The following is a 20,031-nucleotide window of genomic DNA, read 5'->3' as shown; positions in this document are numbered from 1 at the left end:
CCCTCGCCTTCTCCCACAGAGTCCAAAAGTCTGTTCTTTACATCTGTGTTTTCTTTTGCCGTCTTGCATACAGGGTTGTCTTTACCGTCTTTCTAAATTCCGTATGGATGTGTTAATATACTGTATCTTTGTTTTGTTCTGCGACTAAGAATCGTGACTGATACACCCTTCAACAACCCTATCAGGTGTTTGTGTCCCTTGTATTATTTTAAAATTATCTTTGAGTTGTTTAATTAGTTTTTAATTTTTTGAAATTTTCTTGCTTTGTATTTATTTATTTATTGGCTATGCTGGGTCTTCGTTGCCGTGAGGGCTTTTCTAGTTGGGTGCACAGGTTTCTCATTGCGGTGACTTCACTTATTGCGCAGCATGGGCTCTAGGGCCCTCAGGCTTCAGGAGCTGCGGCCTGTGGGCTCCACAGTTGTGGCACAGGGGCTTAGTTGCCACGAGGCATGTGGGGTCTTCCCAGATCAGGGATCATGCCCTCATCTCCTGCAGTGGCAGGCAGATTCTTTACTACTGAGCCACCAGGGAAGCCCTAACTTATTTTTTAAAGTAATGATTCAGGCATTTGTGAATCTACCATGCCATATCAAACTGCAGAGCCTAGACAATAACCTGCATCTAACCCTATACCCTCCTCCCCACCCAACTGTTTTCCTGACCAGGGTAACCATCCTCTTGAATACTGTGTTCTTCATTTCCTCTGTCTATATTTTTACAAATGTTTTTCTTTATTTATTTGGCTGCACCTTCGTTGCAGCACGTGGGATCGTCTCTCTTTGTTCTGGCACACGACATCACACGCTTGCTGCGTGTGAGCTCTTAGTTGCCCCACGTGGGGCGTGAGGGAGGCGCCCCTCCCAGCTAATTCTTGCTGCTCCAGAGTAACCAGTATTCTTACCTCTGTCACCTCATGTTTGTTTTACCTGTTATTAAACATTAAAAAGTACATTTTTTATGCTGTGTATTCTTTTTGTCTGACTTCTTTCGCTCATTGTTGTTGTTAGTCACTAAGCTGTGTCTGACTCTTTTGAGACCCATGGACTTAGCCCGCCAGGCTCCTCTGTCCATGGGATTCTCCAGGCAAGAACCCTGGAGTAGGTTGCCAATTCCTTCTCCAGGGGATCTTCTGACCCAGGGATCGAACCTGAGTCTCCTGCATTGGCAGGCAGATTCTTTACCTCTGAGCCACCAGGGAAGCCCTCACTCATTATGTTTGTGCAGTTCATCTATGCTTTTGCCTGTAGTAATGATTTGTTCTTTTTATTGCTATATGTATTCCATTGTATAAACATGGCATGATTTATTTTATTCATTCTCCTACTGATAACATTTGAGTTGTTCCCTTATCCATGTATTGCTTTATTCATCAATATGTTTTTCTAAAAGTATCGTTTCCATGTTTACAATGAGGAAACAGAGGCTCAGAGGAGGTAAGTGACATGCCTGAGGTCACACAGCAAATAAACAGCAAAACCGAGATTGACTCCATATCCTGAACTCTACACCTCAACTGCAAAGGAATGGGAGAAACGCTCTTGCTCTTTCTCTCTCTGGGACTAAAGGATGGCCTTGGGTGTCCAAGAGACCCAGGTGGCCTCACCGTCCCAGTGGCAGCAGGACTGTAATGCAGCCTGCTGACTGGGAACTCTGTGCTTGTGACAGGAGCCCATTCTGACCCTCTCAGGAAGCAGTCACAAATACTGGGCAACTTTTGTGACTACTGTGCTGCACAGTGTCTGGAAGGCTCAGGGCTCAGGGCTCAGCCTCTGTCCTTCTCCAGCCCCAGGTGAGGCTGAGGGAGGTGTGGAGCCACGAGGTAGACAAGCCCTGGCTGGCCCCTGTGATAGATGGCCCTGGGCTGGCTCCCAGCCACACTTGTCCACATTCTGCCTTAGTGCTTTGTCCTTGTCTGTATATGCTTTATGATGAGACTTACTCATATTTTTCTTTAAATAAATCAACCCACTTTTTAGTAATAATTTTACTTCTTTAAAATTTTTTAAAAATTTCAAATAGCTAATATAGATATCTGATACATTATTCAAAAAATATGAAAATGTTTTCCTTCTACTTTTGTCCCCCAGCCACTCAATTCCTTTAAAAGACATCCAATCTCACTCTCTTCCTTTCTATAGTCCAGAGACGTTCTATACATATACAAGCAAATGAATATGTAATCTGTTGTTATTTTCTACCGAATATTTAGACCTTATTCCCTAAATAAAATAAATTTGAGATGGTTTCATATCAGTACATATGCTTTTTTTTTTAAGACTGGCATAGTTTTCTAGTACCATAATTTATTTTATCTCCTACTGATGGACTTTGTCCTTATTTCCAGTCTTCTCCTATTATAAACAATGTTACGATGAATCAGTCACATGTTCACCTGCTATTTTGCTCACTGCCTATTTATTGAAAGGATAACTCTTAGGAATGGAACTGCTGGAACAACTGGCATGTGTGTTTTTTAAAACAACTTCATAAAAGGTGTAACTGGCATACCGATTTAAAAATCTACCCATTTTAAAGATGCAATTCAATGATTTGTAGTAAATTTACTGAGTTTTTCAGTCCTTATCAGAAACTATTTTTAGGAAATTTCATCACTCTACTGAGACCCCTCATGGTCATTTACACGGGCTAATTCTCATTTCTATCTTCTGTCCCAGGAAATCCCTCATCAAAACCTATCTCTATAAATTTGCCTTTTCTGGACATTTCAAATACATGGAATTAAATATGCAATATGTGATCATTTGTGTCTGACTTTGCTTTAGTTTAATGTTTAGTTTCAGGTTCATTCATGACATAGCATTTATCAATAGCTCATTTCTTTTTTTATTACTGAATAATATTCCATTGTACATATGTGCTGCTGCTGCTGCTAAGTCACTTCAGTCATGTCCGACTCTGTGTGACCCCATAGACTGCAGCCCACTAGGCTCCTCTGTCCCTGGGATTCTTCAGGCAAGAACACTGGAGTGGGTTGCCATTTCCTTCTCCAGTGCATGAAAGTGAAAAGTGAAAGTAAAGTCGCTCAGTCGTGCCCTTAGCGACCCCATGGACTGCAGCCTACCAGGCTCCTCCGTCCATGGGGTTTTCTAGGCAAGAGTACTGGAGTGGGTTGCCATTGCCTTCTCCGTTGTACATATATAACACATTTTAAAAATTCACTCATCAATTGATTGACATGTAAGTTTTTCCCTCCACTTTCTGGCTATTATGAATAATTCTGCTGTGAACATTCATATGCAAGCCATTGGCATTCATTTTTTCATTTGTGTAGATACACAGAAGTGAAATTGTTGGGTCCTATGAGAAATTTATGCCTAGCTTTTTAAGAAACCAGCAGACTATTTTCCAAAGTGGCTGAACCATTTTACATTTCTATTAGCAATGTAGGAGACTTCCTGTTTCTCCACATTCTTGCCATTTGTTACTTTTTTAAAAAAATAACTGCTCTGCTGCTGCTGCTGCTAAGTCGCTTCAGTCGTGTCCAACTCTGTGTGACCCCATAGACGGCAGCCCACCAGGCTCCCCCGTCCCTGGGATTCTCCAGGCAAGAACACTGGAGTGGGTTGCCATTTCCTTCTCCAATGCATGAAGTACAAAGAGAAAGTGAAATCGCTCAGTCATGTCCGACTCTTAGCAACCCCATGGACTGCAGCCTAACAGGCTCCTCCGTCCATGGGATTTTCCAGGCAACAGTACTGGAGTGGGGTGCCAGTGGGTGTAAAATGGCATCTCATTTTGGTTTTCACTAATGGCTAAAGATGTTAGGCATTTTTTTCAAGTGCTTATTCTTATAACTTCTTTAGTGAAATTTGTTCATATCTATTGCCCCTTTTAAAATGGGGTTGTTTGTCTTCTTATTAGCAAGTTTTAGGAAATTTTTGTCGGGAGGGTGTTGGGAGAAGGATGGACTGGAAGTTGGAGATAAGCAGATGCAAACTATTATATAGAGAATGGATAAATAACAAAGTTCCTCTGTATAGCACAGGGAACTGTATTCAATATCCTGTGATAAACCATAACGGAAAATCTCTGGTGGTCCAGTGGTTAAGAATCTGCCTGCCAATGCAGGGGACACAGATTTGATCCCTGGTCTGGGAAGATCCCACATGCCGTGGAGCTTGTTAGCCAGAACTACTGCTCCTGAGTGCTATGACTATTAATACAGAAGCCCACACACCTGGAGCCTATGCTCTGCAACGAGAGAAGCCACTGCACTGAGAACCCCAAGCACCACAACTAGAGAAAGAGTACATGCAGCATCAAAGACCCAGCACAGCCAAAAATATATAAATTAAAATATGAAAAATAATGTATATACATGTGTAACAATCACTTTGCTGTACAACAGAAATTAACACAACATTTTAAATCAACTATACTTCAATAACGGAGAAGACAATGGCACCCCACTCCAGTACTCTTGCTTGGAAAATCCCATGGACGGAGGAGCCTGGTAGGCTGCAATCCATGGGGTCGCTAAGAGTCAGACGCGACTGAGCGACTTCACTTTCACTTTTCACTTTCATGCATTGGAGAAGGAAATGGCAGCCCACTCCAGTGTTCTTGCCTGGAGAATCCCAGGGACGGGGGAGCCTGGTGGGCTGCCATCTATGGGGTTGCACAGAGTCGGACACGACTGAAGTGACTTAGCATAGCATACTTCAATAAAATAATTTTTTAAAAGATTACCATACCAAACCTACCAAAAGAGTTACGTATGAAAGAATGTGATGTCTGGGATTTGCTTCAAAATAAGCCATCAGCAGAGGTAACAGATGAAGGCTATTGTTAATGAGCTGCTATTTGAAGCTGGGTGAAGCTGGCAATTCATTATACTATTTTCTTTTTGTATCTTTGAAATTTTTCATAATGAAAAGGGTTTTTTTTTTTTTGATGACCACTTTTGGCACCACCTAAAATCAGTTTGTGCATATCCATCAGTGCACAACTCCTTGGAAGGTACTGGCTTAAAGGTGAAGACTGAGGGCTCTAGAGTCAAGCTGACCACATTTGAATTCTGCTTCTTGCAGTTACTAGTTGATCTCAGGCAAGTCCTCACCTCTCTGGCACACAGGTGTCTCATGTGAAAAATGAAGCACTAACTTTAATGAAACACTTACTATGATCCTGTTTTGTATTAATGTTCTCTTATTTTATCCTCCCCACCACCTTAAGAGGCGAGGTATTACTGTTAGTCCTATTTCACGGTTGAGGAAGCATCCTGAACACATGTGACTGAAGCATTTGACCTTTTAGGGCCTGCCCCTCCTCCCTCCAAGTTCAGAAGGTCCTCAAGGACCGAAAACAAAGTCACATGTTCCTATGTCTCTGCAGTTCCTTTATTGCCTCTGAAGTTTACCCGAATTAAGGCTGAGTTCTAAGATTCCCAAGAGTGTTTCTTGTTTGATGATACCTTCCCATCTCGCATAATGTGACCTGGATGCTTATCTCTTGATTTCATCTTTGCTTGAGGAATTTGTAGATGTGACTATAATTTTTTTAAAGACAGGTATATTCCAGTTTAGGATAGACATTTCCAGTGAGAACTGTGGGCAAGCAATGATTCTGATCTACAGTCTGTAACTGTGGGGCTTTCCTAGGAGAAGGACAACTCTACGTTTGAGAGCAAGAAAAGAGGAAATTGGGGATAATGAGGATTAGGAGAAACTCTGCCATGCTGTTTATTATCTAAGGGAGGTCTTCAGTCCTGCAAACGCTCATCTGAATCTAAGTCCTCCAAAAACTGCAGGAGGTGTTGAGAGCTCCTTATGGCTATTTATTTTTATAACATTCTTTTTTTACTTCTATATTCAGTACAGAAAATTTGAAGGTTACAGAAAAGCATAAAGTCTCTTTTTTTTACACTGATTCAAGAAGAGGCAGTTGTTAAGTAGTTGAAAGAGACAGTCCTGGGTTTAAATCCCAGGTCTATTTCTTGCATTCTCTGTGAATTTTGGCAAGTCTCCTAACCCTTCTGAAACTGTTTCCTCCTTAGAAAAGTGGTCATCACAATACTTCCTACCTCATTGGGGATGAATATAGGCACATCTCATTCAGGGTACCCAGTGGGCACTCAATACATGTGTCTCTGTCTCCTCTCAAAATTTACAAAGAAATTTTCATTGAAGTGTTTTCTGAGCACCCTTAAGGTGTTACTGTATGCCAGAGAAAATACAGGAATGGATAAGATGGGTACCTTGCCCTTGAAGGGCTTATGGTTTAGAGAGGAAGGAAATCTTATAAGGTTGAATGGCTGAATCTGATGCATTTATTTATTTATTTTTATCTTTAATTTTTAAAATATTCAGTCTGTTACCTTTAGATAAAAGTTACATGACCCTAATCACCATCTGTTAGAAGAGACCCTGAGAGGCCAGGTCATACAGCAAGTAAATAGTAGGGAGCAGACTGGAACCCAGTTAGGAGAAATATTAGGACAGAAGCTGTGAGAGGAAGATTTTAGAAATGAGATCGTGCTGTTTTGTAGCTCAAAGGGGAAAAACAGGCAGGAGATGGAGATGCGTGCGAATGGATCAGAGATTACAAATCCACCCCTGAAGACAGACCACATTTTGCTTGGTAGGAGTTCCCCTACCTCCACCAACATTTTATTATGAATATTTTCAAACAGAACAGTTTAAAGACATGTATGGTTAACTGCTATATACACTTTGTCATATATTAATTCCTTCATTACTCTACTCATCCATCTTATTACAAGGAAGCTGCAGAGTTCATGCTACCTTTAAACATTTCAGTATGACTGTCATTAACTAGAGTTCAGTATTTGTTTTGAGGTTTGTTCTTTTTTTTAGGTTCATTTTACATGCAATGATAAACATAGATCTCAAGTGTATTATTTACTATGTTTTGACAAATGCATGCTGCTGCTAAGTCGCTTCAGTCGTGTCCAACTCTGTGCGACCCCATAGACGGCAGCCCACCAGGCTCCCCTGTCCCTGGGATTCTCCAGGCAAGAATACTGGAGTGGGTTGCAGACATGTAATCTACACCTCTAACAAGATATTGAAAACACATTTTCAACACCTGAGAAAATTTTCTCTCTCTAGAAGCAACCGATATTGTCATTTCTTTCACCATTGATTAGGTTTTACCTGTTTTAGAACAGCATACAAATAGAATCATACAGTTTGTACTTTCTTTTAGCATAATGTCTGATACTTATCTATTTTGTGTCATAGTAGTTTTTTGATGCCTATTTTATTTGTACAACAATTCAGCTGCATAATATTAAAAGGTTTGATGGGCATACCAAGGTCATAATCAACCATTATAATGTTCTTTAATTAATAGGGAAATACATTTGTGCTCCAAATAACCAACTTATGAAAATATCCTTTGGGACCTAATAATGCCTGTTTAGAATAAATAGCATCAAATTGTGGCAGAAGTTTATAAACACTACAATACTGTGCTTTTTGTAATTGGCAGTGAATGTATTAAAACATGTTTTTCATATGAATGAAAATGCATAATTTTACCCATTATGCATTCTGAATATTGGTTGAAGAAATGCATTTTTTCTTTCTAAAAGCTTTCTTTAGGGCTTCCCTGGCGGCTCAGTGGTAAAGAATCTGCCTTTTCCAATGCAGGAGACGCAGGTCCAATCTCTGATCCGGGAAGATCCCACATGCCTCAGCGCAGCTAAAGTCCATGCAGCACAACTACTGAGACTGTGCTCTAGAGCCTGAGCTCCGCAACAAGGGAAGCCACGACAGTGAGAAGCCGGTGCGCCACAACCTCACTCGCTGCAGCGAGAGAAAAGCCCAAGCAGCAATGAAGATCCACCACAGCCAAACATAAAAAAATAAAATTCTAAAATATTTTAAAAATAATTTATTTGGTTGCACCGGGTCTTAGCTGTGGTACACGGGATCTTCATTCTTCATTGCAGCTTGAGAACTCCTAGTGGCAGCATATGAGATCTAGTTTCCCTACCAGGGATGGAACCCAGGCCCCCTGCATCAATGTTTTAGCCACTGGACCACCAGGGAAGTCTCAAAATGCGTTTCTGAATTGTTTACATCTCTTGGCTTTATAATAATGGTAGTTATGAATGAGTTGAACATCAGCTGTGTACTTTGTCACGTATATTCCATTCTGTAAATTGACCACAGTTGATCCATTTTCCTGTTCATTTAAAACACAGGAGTTTTAAATAATTTGAATTTTTGCCATTGTTATAGATCTGAGTTCCAACCTTGGCTCTGCCACTTGCTAGGTAAAACCACGGGCTGGTTACTCTGTTTCTCTATGAGCACAATGGGACAAATTATAGCTAGTGCTTACTGTGTGTTTACTTGGCACCATTCTAAGTATTTTATAGGCATTAGCTCATTTAATTCTCACAACATCCCAGAAGATGGAGCATATTACTATTCCCACGTCATGGATGAGGAAACTGAGTGCCCCACCTGGCTTGCTGGGATAATTCAGTGAGATAGTGCATACAAACACGTAGGATCCTATTTGATAATTAAAAATGTAAATGTAGATGTTAGCTGTTATTTTTTATTTTCCCTTACTGGCCATTGGAGGCATTTAAGTTCACTACCCCAGTGAAATAAGTATGTAAAGCCCTGAAAGTAAGTTTGCCAAATAAAATATGTGGTGCCCAGTTCAATTTGAATTTTAGATAAACGATGCAAAAAATTAGTATAAGAATGTTACATGCAGCTTTTGTCGCAAATTTGTATTAAAAATTGTTCATTTTTTACTTGCAGTTCAAATTTAACTGAGCATCCTACATTTTTATTTTCTAAATCTGGCAACCCTACCTGGAGGGGATGACTAAGGGTGACCAGGGATGGAACTTGTGCTCCTCATTTTGCAGATGACAAAACAGTCTTAAACAGGGAAAACGATGAGCCACGACCTAGGTTTTCAGTGGTTTCTTTGGATCCATGTCTGAGGTTCCCAGAAGCTCCATCCAGTGTGCTCTCTCCATCAACACACAGTTCTGCCACTTTTCAAGTCTTTCCCTACCTCCTCTGGCAGCGGAATGCAGAATGGCTTCAGGGAAGTGGGGGACAGCAGCGTGACTAGCAGCGTGACTAAGTGTTCTACAGGGAAAGTCAATAAGAGACAGGTGGCATGTGGGTTGCTGGGTTTTCTCTTCCCACTCCTTCCAGTTCTGCATCTCTGCTTCCTTCTCTCTCCAGAGACCTGGGAAACCCCTTCCCTTGCTGATGGAGGCTTCTCCCAGGCTTCCTGCCCCTGCTCTAGCAGGGCTGGGTCCTGTCCTAGGCTGACCTGGCTGTCCAAGGCAGAAGGAGGGTGTAGGTGGCTCAAGGCTTTATTAGCCACCAGTCCTGCATTCTGACCAGGCCAAGAATAGACTGGCTTTTGAATCAGGGAACTTGGGAGCCAGAGCCACACAGCATGGGAGATGAGTAAATGTCCAGGCTGGGATTCTCTGCCGTTACTAACCTTGGGCCCTCCTTGGAGAACCTATCAACTAAATATCTGCCCTGGATTTCCTAGAATTTTCACAACATCTCAGGAGGTAGTATCTATTATTCCCATTTAGAGCTTTGGCCACTGAGGTTCAGGGGATTTCCCGAAAACCCCTGAAGTAAGATATTGATAGTACTAGATCCTTGGTCCATGTGGCTCTGAAGAAGCCTGACATTAATTCCACTAGGTCTGCCTCCCAGATCAGAGCTAATCCATCCTGTTGGCATGAGCAAGAACATTAGGATAGCATAGACCACCCAGCATAGTCGTTCTCAAAATGTGATCCCTAGGCGTCAGCATCACCTAGGCGCTTGTTTATTGTTGTTCAGTAGCTAAGCTGTGTCCGACTTTGAAATGCAAATTCTTGGGTCTGATTCCAGAACTTAAGAGATTCTGGGGGTGTTACTTGGCAATCTGGGTTTCAATATGCCCTCCAGCTGATTCTGATGCACTCTAAAGTTTGAGAAGCTGGTATGTAGTAGAAAGAGATGCGTTTTGGGAATAAAATGAATATACATTTAAAACATATATTTGCTTTACATAAACTTTTCTTGACACATAATACACAGAAAACTACACAAATCTACACAGATCATAAATATGCAGCTTGACGAATGTTCACAAAGTGAACCTACCAGTGTACCAGCACTCAGATCAAGACACAGAACATTTTTGCCAGCCCCCAAAACCCCCTTTTGGGTCTCCTTCCTGTTTTTACCTCCTCTTAAAGGTAATCACTGGGCTTCCCTGGTGGCTTAGACAGTAAAGAATCCGCCTTCAATGTGGGAGACCTGGGTTTGATCCCTGGGTTGGGAAGATCCCTTGGAGGAGGGCATGGCAACCCATTCCAGTATTCTTGTCTGGAGAGTCCCATGGACAGAGGAGCCTGGCGGGCTACAGTCCGTGGAGTCACAAAGAGTCAGACACGACTGAGTGACTAAGGACAAGGGTAATCACTATCCTGACTTCAAACACTATACATTAGTTTTGCATAACATTATATAGTTTAAAAATTGTGTATGAAGACAGAATGTGGTGCCGGAGGACTTCTGTTGAATCCCTGGTTCCTGGCTGAGTGATCTTGGACCACTCATCTAATTTACTTGAGACTCATTTCCCTCTTTGTATAATGGACATAAAAATGTTTGTTTTAGTTGCTAAGTTGCGTCCGACCCCATGGAGTGTAACCTGCCAGGCTCCTCTGTCCATTGGATTTCCCAGGCAAAAGTACTGGAGTGGGTTGCCATTTCATTTTCCAGGGGATCTTCCTGACCCAGGGAATCTACAACTCCTAGGGGGTTCGAATCTACAACTCCTGCATTGGCAGATTCTTTACCACTGAGCCACCTGGGAAGCCCAGGCATAAAAATACCTTATACTTTAAAGGTACAGTGCATTCTGTCTACTGTGAAGAATCACCTGGGGCACTAGTTAAAAACCCACATCCCGCAGAGTATGTATTCTCAATAGGACAAAAATTGATTGTGGGGGTGCAGAGGACATTAAAATACATGTATGTTTAAAAAATTTGTTTGTTTGCATGCCCTTCTCAGCTTGAAGGGATCTTAGTTCCCAGAACATGAATTGAACCTGTACCCTCGGCCGTGAGTGTGCAGAGTCCTAACCACTGCATAGCCAGGGAATTCCTCCCCACTCAAAATTTTTTTGGTAAAAGCTCAGATACATGGTACATAAATTGATAAAAAGTATATTTGTGACATTAAAATTTCATGAGGGAAAAAAAAAAATTTCATGAGGGAATTTAGGGAAAAAAAGTCTAGTAGGACTTCGCTGGTGATCCAGTTGTTAAGACTCCATGTCCTCTGTAGGGGGCATGGGTTTGATCCCCATTGGGGGAACTAAGATTCTAAATGCAGAGTGGCATGCCCACCCCCCCCTCCAAAAAAAAAAGTGTAAAATTGTTCCTTACCAAGATGATAATCTCAAAAAAGGTGAGAAACACTGCCTTACCACAGTGATGGTCCAAGTGTGATCTGTGGTCGAAAATGCAAACACTGTGGTCAGACCTCAGAGTTACGGAATTGGAAATTGTGAAGGTGGAGCCCAGCAGTCTGTGGTTTAAGTCCTCCAGGTGATTCTGATGGGCATTGAAGCTTGAGAACCACAGCACTAGATGATATGAATGGGGTAGGGTTATAGGAATCTGTATCTTTAGCATGCTTTCCTAAGGTATATTGCAGGAAACACTGACAACGGAGGACTTGAAAGTACTTTGAAAAGTGTAAGTGACTTTCTAAATGGTAAAATACTATTTTTATTAGAAGGAAACATGCTATACAATAATAGCAAAGGTCACTAATTACTAAGCACTTAGTTGTGCCTCTGAGTTTACTTCCACGGCCTATTAAATCTCACAAACAATCTATGAAGGAAGAGGTTGGAATCTGAAGCCAGACTGCCTGGGTTCTTATCTAGCTTGTGACTTGGTTTGTGCATCTGTAAAGTGAGGAAAATGAAGGTAGTTCCCTCATGTATTCGTTGTGAGGATAAGAGGAGCTTATTGATCAGCTCTAAGAACACCTGCCATGTTGGCACTACTTACGTGTAAGCTATTTTTATCATCCCTAAGTGTACACTGTTAAAAGGTGGAATTGAATCCAATTAATGTAACTCCTGAGTGTAGTTTCTTAAGGACTAAGATACGGTTCAGTGATTCTCAAAGTGTGATCTCCTACTAGTAGCACGTTGGAGAGCTTGTTAGAAATGCAAATTATTAAAATGATTAGATCCTATCTCAGATCTGCTGAATTAGAAACTCTGGGGGTGGGGCCCAGTAGTCTATGTTTTAACAAGCCCTTCAGGTGATTCTGATGCACACTAGAGTTTTGGATCTGTTGAGAGGTTCTGGTGTGAGACCAGGAGGGTTTTTTAAAAAGCCTAGAGGTACCGTGCTGTGTTGCACTCAATATGCCAGCAAATTTGGAAAACTCAGCAGTGGCCACAGGACTGGAAAAGGTCAGTTTTCATTCCAATCCCAAAGAAAGGCAATGCCAAAGAATGCTGAAACTACCACACAATTGCACTCATCTCACACGCTAGTAAAGTAATCCTTAAAATTCTCCAAGCCAGTCTTCAGCAATACGTGAACTGTGAACTTCCAGATGTTCAAGCTGGTTTTAGAAAAGGCAGAGGAACCAGAGATCAAATTGCCAACATCTGCTGGATCATGGAAAAAACAAGAGAGTTCCAGAAAAACATCTATTTCTGCTTTATTGACTATGCCAAAGCCTCTGACTGTGCGGATCACAATAAACTGTGGAAAATTCTGAAAGAGATGGGAATACCAGACCACCTGACCTGCCTCTTGAGAAACCTATATGCAGGTCAGGAAGCAACAGTTAGAACTGGCCATGGACCAACAGACTGGTTCCAAATAGGAAAAGGAGTATGTCAAGGCTGTATATTGTCACCCTGCTTATTTAACTTCTATGCAGAGTACATCATGAGAAACGCTGGGCTGGAAGAACCACAAGCTGGAATCAAGATTGCTGGGAGAAATATCAATAACCTCAGATATGCAGATGACACCACCCTTATGGCAGAAAGTGAAGAGGAACTCAAAAGCCTCTTGATGAAAGTGAAAGAGGAGAGTGAAAAAGTTGGCTTAAAGCTCAACATTCAGAAAACGAAGATCATGGCATCTGGTCCCATCACTTCATGGGAAATAGATGGAGAAACAGTGGAAACAGTGTCAGACTTTATTTTTGGGGGCTCTAAAATCACTGCAGATGGTGATTGCAGCCATGAAATTAAAAGACGCTTACTCCTTGGAAGGAAAGTAATGACCAACCTAGATAGCATATTCCGGAGAAGGCAATGGCACCCCAATCCAGTACTCTTGCCTGGAAAATCCCACGGACGGAGGAGCCTGGTAGGCTGCAGTCCATGGGGTCGCTAAGGGTCGGACACAACTGAGCGACTTCACTTTCACTTTTCATTTTCATGCATTGAAGAAGGAAATGGCAACCCACTCCAGTGTTCTTGCCTGGAGAATCCCAGGGACAGGGGAGCCTGGTAGGCTGCCGTCTATGGGGTCGCAGAGTCGGACACAACTGAAGTGACTTAGCATAGCATAGATAGCATATTCAAAAGCAGAGATATTACTTTGCCAACAAAGGTCCGTCTAGTCAAGGCTATGGTTTTTCCTGTGGGCATGTATGGATGTGAGAGTTGGACTGTGAAGAAAGCTGAGCGCCGAAGAATTGATGCTTTTGAACTGTGGTGTTGGAGAAGACTCTTGCGAGTCCCTTGGACTGCAAGGAGATCCAACCAGTCCATTCTGAAGGAGATCCGCCCTGGGATTTCTTTGGAAGGAATGATGCTAAAGCTGAAACTCCAGTACTTTGGCCACCTCATGCGAAGAGTTGACTCATCGGAAAAGACTCTGATGCTGGGAGGATTGGGGGCAGGAGGATAAGGGGAAGAGAGAGGATGAGATGGCTGGATGGCATCACCGACTCGATGGACATGAATTTGAGTGAACTCTGGGAGTTGGTGATGGACAGGGAGGCCTGGCATGCTGCAATTCATGGGGTTGCAAAGAGTCGGACACGACTGAGCGACTGAACTGAACTGACCGGGAGTAATCCAAGAGTCCCTCCCACCTAGCTAAATGCAAGCTCGGACTTAGCTGCGCTCACCAGCCTCTGCTAGCTTTTCCTGCCGGCAGCTGGTTAGTGCGCAAGGACTTCTAGGGCTTGTAGTCCTGATAGCTCCGGAGCTGGACGCGCCTGCGCGTTGGCCGCCAACTCGTTCTAAGAGCTGTGGTCCGGGCTCGGGACCGGCTGCCATCTTAGTCGAGGGACTGAAGAGTAGCCGCCGCCCCGAGTCCCGGTAAAAACCCGCGGGCGGACTGGAGGCAATTTTGGGGAGAGGGAGGGTCCTGGCTGAATATGTCGGAGGAGAGCGAGAGGTAGAGGAGTGCGGCGCGTCAGCCGGGACCCGAGCCGCGGCTGCTTCCTCTTCCCTCAGAGCCGGTGCCCGTGGGGTCTCGGGGAGCTCGGGCTAGTGGCAGGGGCCGGGAGGAGGGGTGGGGGGCGGGGTGGGTCATCTGGAAGCCCCGAGCGGCCACTGTTGGGCTCAGACGTTCGGAGCCCCTCGCCTCGCGGGCGCCAAGTTCTGAGAGAACTGGGCCGCAGCGGGCGCCCCCGGGGTCCAGCCCAGAGCCCGTCAGCCCCGCCCGGGGGCTGCGCTCCTGCGGCCCAGCCTACGCGAGGGGCCCCGCGGCAGCGGCCGGGGCGGGCGACGTGGCCCTGCGAGGGGCGGCGGCCGGGCCCACCTGCCACCCGCTGCCCTTCCCGAGACTTTTTGGAGCCCCCACTAGCGAGAGGGGCCAAGTACAGTGGCTGCCTCTCTTCTCTCTTCCATTCCCCTCCGTCTATTGTCCCCCAGCGTGGTGGTCCCGGCCCCGGCGTCGTCCTCCGCGCTCGCCGCCGCCACCGCAGCGGCCCCGCCGGCGCCGAGTTTTGCAGACGTGGAGCTGTCACTGCCCTTCCTCCTGAAAGTGCCCTTTTCTTTAGCGGAGAGAAGAAAAAGTAGTCGTGATGAGGACAGGACTTAGTGGGGAACTCAAGTTCTTAGACTTTGCTCCGGGCCGCGACGTAGAGCGAAACACAGGATCTCTACGCCCCAGGTAGACGCTGGGCCTCAAGTTAGCGATGTAACCTGGTGGATTTGCAAACTACCCGAAATCCACGATTCTCCAGTAACAACTCACCTTGTTTTCTTGCTTATTTTTGTATCTTGTTAATTATTCTACAGCTTCAATATATTTTTTGGGAGTGAGGGGTGGGGAAGGAAGAGACATTTCAGGGAATTTTCCTCTGAAAATTAACGAGGCACTTGAGCCAACCATCTATCACTGTACTTAGTTGGAGTCGTGCATGTATTCCTAATATAATTAGATCTTAGGGAAGTACTAGAGGCAGTGTATTTCTACCCTCAAAATGGGCTAGGGAGTTGTTTCTCGGCCGAAATAAAGTTCTCAGAGCAGGTCTGGTGAGAGTCTTCATTGTGTATTCATAGGTTTACTCAGGTTACAGTTACTTCATTTTTAAGATTTAGAAATGAAGGTGGAAATTCACCTGCTGTTTTGAACAGTGGATATGTTTTTTGGGTGTGATTCCGAAAGGAATTCCTTCATCTTCAGGATATGAGTCAAGTCAACAAGGATATGAAATAAGTGCAGGATAATTCCTCAGTGTATTCTAGAGTAAATCATTTTTCCATTCCTTAAAGAAACATCTTTACACCAACTGGAAGAGACAAACCAGTAGCCCCCAAATTTGGTCATTAGAAAAATCAGGGCAGCTTTTTTAAAAGTAGAAATTTCAGAGCCTTACTTCCTGAGATTGATTTAATACGTTTGGGTCCGCCTTGAGGATTAAAACTTGCCTCAGGCAATTTTGATGGTTTTGGAAACCGTTGAGACAATACTTTGAATAAACCAAAAGCTTTGAGATGGAAGAGGAAGTAATCAGTTGTGTCTGATTGATTTGAGGAAGAATCTGCTTCAAGCTGAAGTTGGGTCTTAGCTGAAGTGTTATTGTGATGGAGAAAGGGAAGGACAGGGCAGAGGAAACACCTCAATACTGTTAGTAAACACAGGATTGAGGAAGATAAAAGGGAGCAGGGAGTGGGATGGGCAAGAAGAGCATTAGGGATGTGAGGCAAGAAAAAAACTTGTTTTATGTTGTTAGCAATAGATGCAGATTTTTAAACAGGAAAATGATATCGAGTACATGTTTGCTTTAGGAAGATTGCTTTGTGACAAAAGTGAAAGGACAGAAGAGTGGCTGTTTCAGTGGCTTAGGTGAGAAGTGAGCTCTACAGATCTTCCTCAGTGAGAGGCTGTGGGCATGATCAGGAGATTAAATTTAGTTAATGGCACCCCACTCCAGTACTCTTGCCTGGAAAATCCCATGGACGGAGGAGCCTTGGTAGGCTGCAGTCCATGGGGTCTCCAAGAGTTGGACACGACTGAGCGGCTTCACTTTCACTTTTCACTTTCATGCATTGGAGAAGGAAATGGCAACCCACTCCAGTGTTCTTGCCTGGAGAATCCCAGGGACGGGGGAGCCTGGTGGGCTGCCGTCTATGGGGTCACACAGAATCGGACACGACTGAAGCGACTTAGCAGCAGCAGCAGTGCAAAATTGTCCTATTTTTGTATGAGGATTTCTTTAGGGCCAGTCTGGGTAAAAGGTTCCTTTTCTGTCAAAAGAACCCATTAGCAAATCAGAGTAATATTGCACAGTTACATATGTTAATGGTATCAGAATTTGTTGGTAGCATCCTTGATGCAATTTGTAGGATTTAGAGATTAGACTGAAATTATGGCTATCAGTGCTATTGATTTATGAGCTTGTTGGGAAGTGTTTTTTCTCCCACCTTCAGAAACTTGGTTTTAGAATTTTAGAGTTGGGGGACTCCCCTGGTGGTCCAGTGGCCAAGACTCTGTGCTCCCAATGCAAGGGTCCTGTGTTTGATCCCAGGTCTGAGAACTGGATCCCACATTCTGCAACTAAAGATCCTACATACCACATCTGAGACCCCAAATAAATAATACATGTTAAAAGAAAGAGTTGGAAGAGATTGTAGAGAATATCTAGTCCACAGTAGCAGATGTATTTTGATTTATGGGCCAACTTTCACTTGAAGTAGCTGCCAGAAGCCCTGTGTTGAGAAGGATTTTAATCATAAGGGTTCTCTGGGAAAGTGAGTTATGATTGATTAGTGATAACCCCTGTGGACACTAGTTATCTAGTGGTTAGTATCAATATATGTGCTAGGTATATGCTATTCTTGGACTAATCCAACCTTTTCTGTTTTGTTTTGTTTTTTAAACAAAGAATCAGAGCTAAAAGTAGAACCAAGTTTTGTAACTCTTAGTCTGTTCTCCAGTGTACCAAGATGAATGTGTGCTACTAAAGAGCTTTTGGTATTAGACCAAAAGAAAAAAGTATTTCTAGCCTGTGCCTCTTGACTGTTTAGTTAAGAGTTTAACAAGGAACTTTGGCCTAGAAGTGAGTTGTATTCATTCTGGCTTAGGAAATTTGTGTTTATACTCACAGAAAAATAGCCACCCTCCGCCTTCTTTTCTTGTTCCTCACCCTTCTCTGTTTTGGGTTTAGGGGATTGGTTTCTTCCAAGTTGCGGGGATAGTCCTTACTGTGACCTCAAAAGGTAGAGTATGTATTTATATGGCCATCCTCATTTTGTGATGTAGTTATACGCAGGTGGGGAGTTACCCTATTGTATGGGTTAAGGCAAAAGTGTATTAAAGCCCCACCCCCGCAACCTCATCTTTATGGCACCTAGCCAAATTTTGGGCTTATAATATGCACTCAGTAAAGGCATGTTGTTTTTTTTTTTTTTTTGGCATGTTGATTTTTGTGGCTGTAAATGATACTGGCTTTGAGTCAGTATAAGTTAGCAAGTGGGGTTGAAGAATTGAATTGCAGCATTCTCTCATTGAGAGATCAGTCCTCTGCTAAAAATGTTGGGCTGGAAACTAGTCTCACAACTAGAAGTAGTTAACCAGAAGCTGTTCCTCTTTTCTGTCCTCTTTCAGTCTAGCAGTGTACTGTCCTTGGAGGACTGCTGCCAGCTCAGCTCTTTGCTTCTGTACAGAATTGACTATACTCAGATCCTTGGAGTACTTTTTCTTTTCGTATCCCTAGGAGCTTCCAAGTTGCAGGGATAGTCCTTACTGTGACCTCAAAAGGTAGAGTATGTATTTATATGGCCATCCTCATTTTGCTATGTAGCTATACGCTGGTGGGGAGTTACCCTATTGTATGCGTGAGTCATTTTCTTCCCAATTTAACCTTATTATCCTGCCTGCTCCATCAAAAATTATCTATCCTATGAAACTTTTTAAAGGACATTGTGCTGTCCTATTCCAAAGGTCATTGCTGATCTGATGTGTTTAACCATAGGAGTAATGTGTTAATGGATCCTCCTTCCTTTCTCAGGTAACATGCATTTAACCGTGGCCTTCTGGAGACAGCGCCTTAATCCAAAGAAGTGACTTCAAACGGTGAAAACTTCAGGTATGGTGGCATGCCTGTGAGAGATAGTGGGGGTCAGAAATGGTGCTGAGGGTGAGCGCCGGTCCTGTTAACAGCTGTGGGAAGTATGGGGAGAGACCAGTGTTGATGCTGGCTACATCAGTTGGTTGAAGACATAGTTTCCTTTTGGATCTGAAACCCATAGCTGCCTCTACAAGGATTAGCCTGTGAGCTACATTGTATTCTTAATTTGGGTCCTTTGACTTTTCTGTTTTTCTAGCTTCCTTATATAGTCATATACTTTTCTCACTTGTGCTGTTTTAGAAACATTTATCTCTATACTTGTCCATACATGTGCACATATATGGTTAAAATGTGTAGGAATTAAAAAGAAAACAATATAGTTCAATGGAAAAAGAATAGAGGACTTGGAAAGAAAAGGTCTGGGTTCTGATTTTATTTTTCTACTGACAAATTTGATTGTTGGCAAAGTATTTAATCTTGGCAAGACTTAGTTTATATATCTGTAAAATAGTTATGTTGATTTCTGCCTGCCTCCCTGGCATTGTTGTGAGGATCAAATAAAATAATACATATTAAATCTTTAGAAAAAAGTGAATTCCCATCTTAAGCCATTATCCAGATCTATAAGGTGGGAGGAGTTGGCAATAATACTGAAAAGGAAAACAGGACAGGACAGATTCATCTTAAAAGATCAGGAGAGAAAAAAAAAAAAAAGACCAGGAAGAAGAAAAGGAAGTCTGCTGGTTAAGAGAAAAAGTAGAGCACAGGAAAAGTCAAGCAGTAAGAGAATAGGGAGTAAATGAAGTAGAGCACATGAATTGGTTGGTGAGAAAGCTGTATAGGAAAGAGGATCCCTTTCATTTGCTTAACCCTAACCTTTCGACTGTTGTTATTACCACATCTCTTCATATAAGTGTCCCATCCGTACTTAAGCTTCTTGTCCCCATTGTAAAATCATAGTAAAATTGTGTGACCCTTTGTGTTTAGTTTATATTTTTGTTAACAAATTGCCTCATAAATGCCAAGAGACCAAGGCTATGGCTTGCTTATTATGGTATCCCAGGTCAGTGCTATAATCAAATGTGTGATTAATCTGTGGGTCTTTTTTTTTTTTTTTTAAATAGTTACGAAGAGAAAAGGAGATGGTAGGGTGCTTTGTGAGATACTAGAGAAAGGAAGTGGATAAGAGGAAAAGTAGATAAATCAGAGGTGGTGAGAGGAAACATTCTCAGAGGATAATGAAAGAAAAGACATGAAAATGAAAAAAGTATGTAGAATAACGGGAAAGGATGGCGTTATCTGCAATGACTGGAACAAGGTAAATTTCATATCTTTAGTGGTGGTATAATACCTCATAAAAAGTTATGTACTGGGGAAGATCATCCTCCATACCAAATATCTTTAAAATATTTCTAAAAGTATCCATTTCATCCTGAGCTCACAGAGTAGTTCTTTGTGGAAAGAAAACTGGGCC

At 42.8% G+C, this 20,031-nt stretch overlaps 1 protein-coding gene across 3 annotated transcripts in view; it reads left to right on the top strand.

Moving 5' to 3' along the window:
* The first annotated feature begins 14,244 nt into the window (after positions 1–14,244).
* Positions 14,245–20,031, top strand: part of ITCH (itchy E3 ubiquitin protein ligase) — a 100,016-nt gene continuing 94,229 nt past the window's right edge. Inside the window, exons 1-3 of one of the 3 annotated variants that reach the window (XM_027558756.1) lie at positions 14,291–14,355; positions 18,095–18,247; positions 18,498–18,575. The gene's annotated coding sequence lies outside the window, so the exon portion shown is untranslated. Of the gene's footprint in view, positions 14,356–17,687; positions 17,707–18,094; positions 18,248–18,497; positions 18,576–20,031 lie in introns of those variants that run through there. The other 2 variants (XM_027558758.1, XM_027558757.1) reach the window with 2 other exon arrangements.

Source organism: Bos indicus x Bos taurus, chromosome 13 (assembly GCF_003369695.1).
Source record: "Bos indicus x Bos taurus breed Angus x Brahman F1 hybrid chromosome 13, Bos_hybrid_MaternalHap_v2.0, whole genome shotgun sequence".
Lineage (NCBI taxonomy): Eukaryota > Metazoa > Chordata > Mammalia > Artiodactyla > Bovidae > Bos > Bos indicus x Bos taurus.
The sequence above is the reverse complement of the archived record's forward strand: the minus strand, read 5'-3'. Positions and strand labels throughout refer to the sequence as shown.